General features: G+C 42.7%; 1 protein-coding gene across 1 annotated transcript in view; it reads left to right on the top strand.

Moving 5' to 3' along the window:
- Positions 1 to 9,534, top strand: part of LOC112069201 (neuroligin-3-like) — a gene marked incomplete at its 3' end in the record, with an annotated part of 166,256 nt that overhangs the window by 78,736 nt on the left and 77,986 nt on the right. The gene's annotated exons all lie outside the window — the stretch shown is intronic.

The raw sequence follows: 9,534 nt of genomic DNA, 5'->3' as shown, positions 1-9,534 counted from the left end.
TTGGGGTCCAGTCCTTAGATACTGTATAACCTAATGCTTTTTGTCGTTGGGGTCCAGTCCTTAGGGTTGCACAACCCTGGTTTTCTAGAAATCCTGGTTGAATGATTCACGGATTTCCAGCTTTTTTCCGCTCGTAATTCCAGGAATCTTCCAACCAGAAAAGTATTGACATGTAGCAACCCTACCTGTCCCGAAGGTTTTTCCTTCCATTTTATTATAAACTAAATATTATGGAAATGTGCTGTTGTTTGGCGGCAGATTGTGTCCTTCTCATATTTGTCTGGTACAAAACGTATTATTCAAAATGACATGGATGAAAGCTGTGACTTTACATACAGTCAGTTCAGAGTAAAATGAATGCACTTTGTAACATCGGTTAACTCAGTGTCAGAGCGATCAGCTGTTGAAAGGGTTTGGGTCTGCTTGGCCTTGCCTGGTCCTTTCACCAGAACTCTCTTTGTTTGAATCTGATATTCCATAAAACAGACACAACACAAAGCCAGACGACTAGACTGGATTTCCTCCAGAAACGTTACACCTTGTTTASTACAACATGTTGTTCTCTTCTAGTCCTTTGTTGTTGTTGTTGTTGTTGAACTGATAATTAGGTCCCTACATTATAATAATCTGCTACTACAATCTATTTATATACCAGCAGCCTATTATTCTATATATCTATGTAGATAATAATGTTGGACTCTGTGTTCAGAATGTTAGTCCTTGTTGAGACTCAGGCGGATATAGTATGGCCTAATTGGGGAATGTGTGAAGTGCTCTGAGAACTCCAGGGTGTAAGAGACGCACGCACACACACACACGCACGCACGCACGAACACACACACACGCACGAACACACACGAGAGGATTACAGGAGTGTGTGCTCCGGCATGTGCCTGACCCTGGCAGGTGTCTTCACTGACATTTTCAACATGGTCTCCTGTTGATCTGTAATATACCAACATGTTGTCAGCAGACCACCATAATCACTGTCCCAAGAACACAAAGGCACATGCCTAAATGACTAACAGACCATGGCAACTCACATCCGTAGCCAGTGAAGTGTTTGAGAAAGCGTTGGTAATGGCCACATCAACACCAATTATCCCGAGAAACCCTAGACCACTCCAATTTGCATAAACCGCCCAAACAGATCCACAGATGATGCAATCTCTATTGACTCACACACTGCCCTTTCCCACCTTGGAACAAAAGAAACACTTATGTGAGAATGCCTATTGCATTGACTACAGCTCACGCGTTCAACACCATAGTACCCTCAAGCTCATCACTATAAGCTAGATCTGGACTAAAAACACTCCCTCTGCCAACTGGATCATGGACTTTTCTTGCGGGGCCGCCCCAGGTGGGTGAGGGTAGGTGCAACAACTGATTCGGCGACGCTTATCCTCAACACTGGAGCTCCACAGGGGTGCGTGCTCAGTCCCCTCATGCTCCTGTTCACCCATGACTGCATCGGCAGGCATGACTCCAACACCAGCATTAAATGTTGCAAGATGATCACAACAGTGGTAGGCTGATCATGAAACAAGACGAATGACGATCCGTATCCGTTATTGACGACCTGGTCGGGTGGCCGCAGAATACAACACTATCCCTCAACGTCAGACTAATGAGATGATTGTGGACTACAGAGAACAGGAGGACCGAGCACGGCACCTTCTCGTCGACTGGGCTAGTTAGCAGGTTGAGAGCTCCCTTCTTCAGGTTCCCTCGGGGTCCACATCGACAAACAAACTAGAATGGTCCCAAACACACGCAAGAACAGTCACGTGAGAGGGCATGACAAAGCCCTATTTCGCCTCCAGGAAAACTAAAAAGATTTGGCATGGTCCTAGAGATTCTCAAAAGGTTCTACAGCTGCAACATGAGAGCATTCGCTGGTTGCATCACTGCCTGGTACGGCAATTGCTCGGCCTCTGACCGCAAGGCACTACAGAGGGTAGTGCGTACGGCCCAGTACATCACTGGGACTAAGCTGCCTGCCATCAGGACCTCTACACAGGCGTGTCAGAGGAAGGCCCTAAAAATTGTCAAAGACACCAGCACACCCAGTCATAGACTGTTCTCTCTACTAACCTGCATGGCAAGCGTTACCGGAGTGCCAGAGTCTTGGACAAAAAAGGCTTCTCAACAGTTTTTAGTCCCCAAGCCATAAGACTCCTGAACAGGTAATCAAATGGCTATCCGGACTATTTGCACTGCCCCCCTCCAAGCCCCCCAACCCCTCTTTTTATGCTTGCTGCTACTCTCTGTTTATCATATATGCATAGTCACTTTAACTATACATTCATGACATACTACCTAATTGGCGACCAACCAGTGCAACCATTGGCTAACCGGGCCTATCTGTTATTGTGTCCCGCCACCCACCACCCCAACCTCTCTTTACGCTACTGCTACTCTCTGTTCATCATATATGCATAGTCACTTTAACTTATCTACATGTACATACTACCTCAATCAGCTGTATGTAACCTCGCTACTTTTAATAGCCTTGCTACTGTATATAGCCTGTCTTTTTACTGTTGTTTTATTTTTTTACTTACCTATTGTCACCTAACACCACCTTTTTTGCATTATTAGTTAGATCCTGTAAGTAAGCATTTCACTGCAAGTCTACACCTTTTGTATTCGGCGCACGTGACAAATCAACTTTGAATTTGATTCGATTTGATAAACTGGGAATTCATTTTTCCGTCGTGATAGCCAGCTGTCAGGACCCTGAGGCAGCAAAGCAGCTTTCAAAACCATGATGCTCCCTCGCACCATACTTTACACAGTTGCGATGAGGTTTTGATGTGGGTGTGCTGTGCCTTTTTTTCATCCACACAGTGTTGTGTGTTCCTTCCAAACAACTCAACTGTCATTTCATCTGTCCACCGAATATTTTGCCAGTAGCGCTGTGGACATCCAGGTGCACTTTTGAAAACTTCAGACATGCAGCAATGTTTTCATGGACAGCAGTGGCTTCTTCCGTGGTTGTCTTCCCATGAACACCATTCTTTGTTTAGTTTTTACGTATCGTGGACTCGTCAACAGAGATGTTAGCATGTTCCAGAGATTTCTGTAAGTCTTTAGCTGACAGCGCTAAGATTCTTCTTAAACCTCATTGAGCATTCTGCGCTGTGCGCTTGCAGTTATCTTTGCAGGACGCCACTCCTAGGGAAATAGCAACAGTGCTGACTTTCTCCATTTACAAGACAATTTGTCTTACTGTGGAATGATGAACATCAAGGTTTTAGAGATACTTTTGTAACCCTTTCCAGCTTATGCAAGTCAAACAATTCTTAATCTTAGGTTTCTGAGATCTCTTTTGATCGAGGCATGGTTCACATCAGGCAATGCTTCTTGTGAATAAGGCAGCCTTCTAACCATCATCTCCAATCTCGTCTCATAATTGGACTCCCATGTTAGCTGACTCCAATTAGCTTTTGGAGAATCATTAGCCTACGGGGTTCACATACTTTTTCAAACATACACTGTAATGTTTAAAATTATATATTCAATGGAGACAAGAACAATACAATAATTTGTGTGTTTTAGTTTAAGCAGACTGTGGTTGGTCTTTCTTGTGACGTAGATGAAGTTCAGATCAAATGTGATGAACCATTTTATGCAGAAATCCAGGTAATTCAAAAGGGTTCACATACTTTTTTCTTGCCACTGTATTTCAGTTTCCCTGTTGAAATGATTGATTCTTGTTTCAGGATCACACATTATCCACAGATCAACACTTGAATAGTTTTCAAGTAGCTAACACAAGTAGCTAATTAAGAGAGATTATATTTCTTTGTGAGAGGCCTGTGTACTTGCACAAGAGAGAAGTAATTGATAATTTCCGGTTGAGAGCGTACAGCGGACATCTCTGTTATACTGCAGGAGATGAAGGTCATGAACTCAGGATCTCTTAGGATTGTGGTTTGTTGCAGTATGGTAATGATTCTGTGTGTGTGTGTGTGTGTGTGGTGTGTGGTGTGTGTGTGTGTGTGTGTGTGTGTGTGTTGTGTTGTGTGTTGTGTGTGTGTGTGTGTGGGTGACCGTGATGGCTGTGTCTATGTATGAAGGACCACATTAGCATGAATACTTTGATCACACACTTGCAACGACAACACACACACAACACACACACACACAACACACACACACACACACACACACTGACACCCTTTAATCACTATTGACCTTCAGTACAAGCAGCAGACTGATGTTTACTCGTGTCTATTACACTTATTTTAGGGTGTATCCCAAATGGAACCCATTAGGGGCTCTGGTCAAAAGTAGTGCACTATACAGGGAACACGGGATGCATAATACAGTACCAGTCAATGCAGAGCTGTCATCAAGCAAAGGGTGGCTACTCTGAGAATCTCAAATATAAAACACGTTTTTGGTTACTATATGATTCCATATGTGTATTCATAGTTTGATGTCTTCACTAGTATTCTACAATGTAGAAAATAGTTAAAATATAAAGAAAAACCTTGAATGAGTAGGTTGTGCAAACTTTTCACTGGTACTGTATATTCTCATGGAAAACTATAAACAGGCATGATGTATTTTCCAGACATTACATTTGACATCAACCAGACCACTGAACAACGTTGCACCGTCCAAGGTATATTACATTGTCAGGTCCATAATGTTAATCAAATATAATGTTTTGTATTGAAAAATAGATGCCATAGGTTTTATTTTCTGTCAAGAAGTGCACTCATGTATATCTCGGCTTTCAGCATATTTTTGTGTTCAGGATTCCCCGCTTGTCACACAACATACTCTTTGGCTCCTTACATTTTGTGATTCGACACTTGCTCGCTCCTCGGCAGCTCTACAAAGCATTTACATGTAAATAGCATGACTGCTGCTGAGCTGAGCTGGCACTTGGCATTTGTGAATGCTTCTCTAGCTGTGTGACAACAACAAGTCACACTCTTGAGAAGGAAACCTCAATATAATGGGGGTAAACTTGAATAATACATTTTATTTTCTCACTTCAAGTTAAATAGACCCTAAATTGCATTCAGGTTTTCTCGGGGCGTTCAAGTCAGCAAAATACATGAATATTATATGTTTATTGTTTCATCTGCTGAATGTGTGGTTATGAGTACAGTTACACTGCATTCAGAAAATATTCAGACCCCTTGACTTTTTCCACATTGTGTTACGTTACAGCCTTATTCTAAAATGGATGAAATAATGTTTTTCCTCATCAATCTACACACAATACACATAATGACATCACGATACCCCATAATGACATCACAATACCCCATAATGACATCACAATACCCCATAATGACATCTCAATACCTCATAATGACATCTTCAAATACCTCATAATGACATCTCAATACCTCATAATGACATCTCAATACCCCATAATGACATCTCAATACCCCATAATGACATCTCAATAGCCATAATGACATCACAATACCCCATTATGACATCACAATACCCCATAATGACAAAGCGAAAACAGTTTCTTAGAAATGTTTGCAAATGTATTAAAGATAAAAACCAGATATACCTAATTACCTAATTTACATAAGTATTCAACCCTTTACTATGAGAGTCGAAATTTGAGCTCAGCGTCATCGGTTCCATTGATCATCCTTGAGATGTTTCTACAACTGGATTAGAGTCCACCTGTGGTACAGTGACAGTGCATGTCAGACAAAAACCAAGCCATGAGGTCGAAGAATTGTCCGTAGAGCTCCGAGACAGGATTGTGTCAAGGCACAGATCTGGGGAAGGTTACAAAAAAAATTCTGCAGCATTGAAGGTCCCCAAGAACACAGTGGTCTCCATCATTCTTAAATGGAAGAAGTTTGGAACCACCAAGACTCTTCCTAGAGTGGCAGCTGGCCAAACTGAGGAACAGGGGGAGAGGGGTCTTGGTCATTTGAGGTGACCAAGAACCGATGGAGATGGAGAACCTTCGGAAGGACAACCATTCTGCAGCACTCCACCAATCAGGCCTTTATGGAAGAATGACCAGAACGAAGCCACTCCTCAGTAAAAAAGCACATGAAGCCTGTTTGGGCTCTCAGACCATGAAAACAAAAGTCTCTGGTCTGATGAAACTCTTTCGCCTGAATGCCAAGTGTCAAGTCTGGAGGAAACCTGTCACCATCTCTATGGTGAAGCTTGGTGGTGGCAGCATCATGCTGTGGGGATCTTTTTCAGCGGCAGGGACTGGGAGACTAATCAGGATGCGAGGGAAAGATGAACGCAGCAAAGTACAGAGAGATCCTTGATGAAAAACCTGCTCCAGGGCGCTCAGGACCTCAGACTGGGGCGAAGGTTCACCTTCCACAGGACTAAGACCCTAACACACAGCCAAGACAACGCAGGAGTGGCTTCGGGACAAGTCTCTGAATGTCCTTGAGTGCCCAGTCAGAGCCCAGACTTGAACCCCATCGAACATCTCTGGAGAGACCTGAAAATAAGCTGTGCTGTGACGCTCCCCATCCAACCTGACAGAATTTAAGAGGATCAGAAGAAGAATGGAGAAACTCCCCAAATACAGGTGTGCCAAGCCTTGTCGCGTCAAATACCAAGAATACTCAAGGCTGTAATCGCTGCCAAAGGTACTTCACAAAGTACTGAGTAAAAGGGTCTGAATAATTATTTCATTTTTTTTTTATAGATCTGCAAAATGTTCTAAAACTGTTTTTGCTTTGTCATTATGGGGTATTGTGTGTAGATTGGTGAGAAAAAAACAACAATTTAATCATTTTTAGAATAAGGTTGTAACGTAACAAAATGTGGAAAAAGGCAAGGGTCTGAATTACTTTCCGAATGCACTGTATATGATCAACATGGTTTGAATGTGGTTGGGCTTCACATAATAATAATAAATGACTAAGTTAGCCCTCTGAGCTAAAGCCTGGTTACCAATCCACCTCCTAACAAACATCCTGCCCAGAGACTAAGTAAGGTGACAAATTTTGATAAATATGCTACGCTGGTATAGTCAAGATGAAGGATATAGCTTTAAAATGTGAAGTTATGTTGTTCTCAAATAGCAGATCACATCATAACATTATACTGAGGATAGATGGAATTCAACAGAAACAGATAAGAACAGCTATGCCTGCACAAGATCCGACGGATATCTTTGTCAGCATATTATAGCAGCTAGGCTGAGTCACCTGCAAATGCCAAGACACTTGGTGTGCGTCCAGTGCACTAAAGAGGAAGAGGATAGCAATTGGGATGCAGCCTTGGTTCTTACTATTAATAATGCTCTATCTTTACAGTAATATCTGGGTCAGGGTTTTTCCACCGGCAAGTATTTAAATATGTACGCTTCCACAGTTTCTCAGCAGTCCTTGTTTTCCTACTCAACGATAAGATATAAGGTCATTTCCACATCATTTGAATGAGGGCAGTTAGTAGCTCGCTTAGCTACCTGTTATAAAATTAAAGCTGTCATTTAAGCTGATTGGGAATTACTGAGAGAGAATGCCCCGTCCTTAGATACTTATAACCTAATGCTTTTTGTCGTTGGGTCCAGTCTTAGATACGTATAACTAATCTTTTGTCATGGGGTCCAGTCCTTAGATACTGTATAACCTAATGCTTTTTGTCATTGGGGTCCAGTCCTTAGATATTATAACCTAATGCTTTTGTCGTTGGGTCCAGTCTTATATACGTAAAACCTAATGCTTTTTGTCGTTGGGTCCAGTCCTTAGATACTGTAATAACTATGCTTTTTGTCATTGGGGTCCAGTCCTTAGATACTGTATAACCTAATGCTTTTTGTCGTTGGGGTCCAGTCCTTAGATACTGTAAACCTAATGCTTTTTGTCGTTGGGGTCCAGTCCTTAGATACTGTATAACCTAATGCTTTTTGTCATTGGGGTCCAGTCCTTAGATACTGTAATAACCTAATGCTTTTTGTTGGGGTCCAGTCTTAGATACTGTATAACCTAATGCTTTTGTCGTTGGGTCCAGTTCCTTAGATACTTATACCTAATGCTTTTTGTCGTTGGGGTCCAGTCCTTAGATACTGTATAACCTAATGCTTTTTTCATTGGGGTCCAGTCCTTAGATACTGTATAACCTAATGCTTTTTGTCATTGAGGTCCAGCTCTTTAGATACTGTATAACCTAATGCTTTTTGTCAGTTGGGTCCAGTCCTTAGATACTGTATAACCTAATGCTTTTTGTCGTTGGGGTCCAGTCCTTAGGGTTGCACAACCCTGTTTTCTAGAAATCCTGGTTGAATGATTCACGGATTTCAGCTTTTTTCCGCTCGTAATTCAGGAATCTTCCAACCAGAAAAGTATTGACATGTAGCAACCCTACCTGTCCCGAAGGTTTTTCCTTCCATTTTTATTAAAACTAAATATTATGGAAATGTGCTGTTGTTTGGCGGCAGATTGTGTCCTTCTCATATTTGTCTGGTACAAAACGTATTATTCAAAATGACATGGATGAAAGCTGTGACTTTACATACATCAGTTCAGAGTAAAATGAATGCACTTTGTAACTCGGTTAACTCAGTGTCAGAGGATCAGCTGTTGAAAGGGTTTGGGTCTGCTTGCCTTGCCTGGTCCTTTCACCAGAACTCTCTTTGTTTGAATCTGATATTCCATAAAACAGACACAACACAAAGCCAGACGACTAGACTGGATTTCTCCAGAAACGTTACACCTTGTTTTACTACAACATGTTGTTCTCCTATCCTTTGTTGTTGTTGTTGTTGTGAACTGATAATTAGGTCCCTACATTATATAATCTGCTACTAAAATCTATTTATATACCAGCAGCCTATTATTCTATAAATCTATGTAGATAATAATGTTGGACTTGTGTTCAGAATGTTATCCTTGTTGAGACTCAGGCGGATTATAGTATGGCCTAATTGGGGAATGTGTGAAGTGCTCTGAGAACTCCAGGGTGTAAGAAGACGCACGCACACCACACACGCACGCACGCAGACACACACACACCACGACACACGCACGACACACACGCACCACCGAACACACACGCACCACGAAAACACGCGCAACGCACGAACAACACGCACGAACACACGCACGACACGCACAACGCACGAACCACACACAGCACACGCATGAACACACACGCACGAAACACACACGGCACGAACACACACGCACGCACGCATGAACACACACACACACGCATGAACACTCACGCACGAACACACACGCACGAACACACACGCACGAACACACACGCACGAACACAACACACGCATGAACAGACACACACACACATGAACACACACACATGAACACACACGCACGCACGGAAGACACACACACACACAAGGTACGCACGCCCGCACGCCCGCCCGCACCCACCCACACCACCCACCCACCACACCACACCCACCACCACACACACACACACACACACCACACACACACCACACACACACACACACACACAAACCCACACACACACACACACACACACACACACACACACACAACACACACACACACACACACACACACACAACCGCAGCTA

This window comes from Salvelinus sp. IW2-2015, unplaced genomic scaffold (assembly GCF_002910315.2).
Source record: "Salvelinus sp. IW2-2015 unplaced genomic scaffold, ASM291031v2 Un_scaffold930, whole genome shotgun sequence".
Classification (NCBI taxonomy): Eukaryota; Metazoa; Chordata; class Actinopteri; order Salmoniformes; family Salmonidae; genus Salvelinus; species Salvelinus sp. IW2-2015.
Note: the sequence above shows the minus strand (reverse complement) of the source record. Positions and strands in the feature narration are given on the sequence as shown.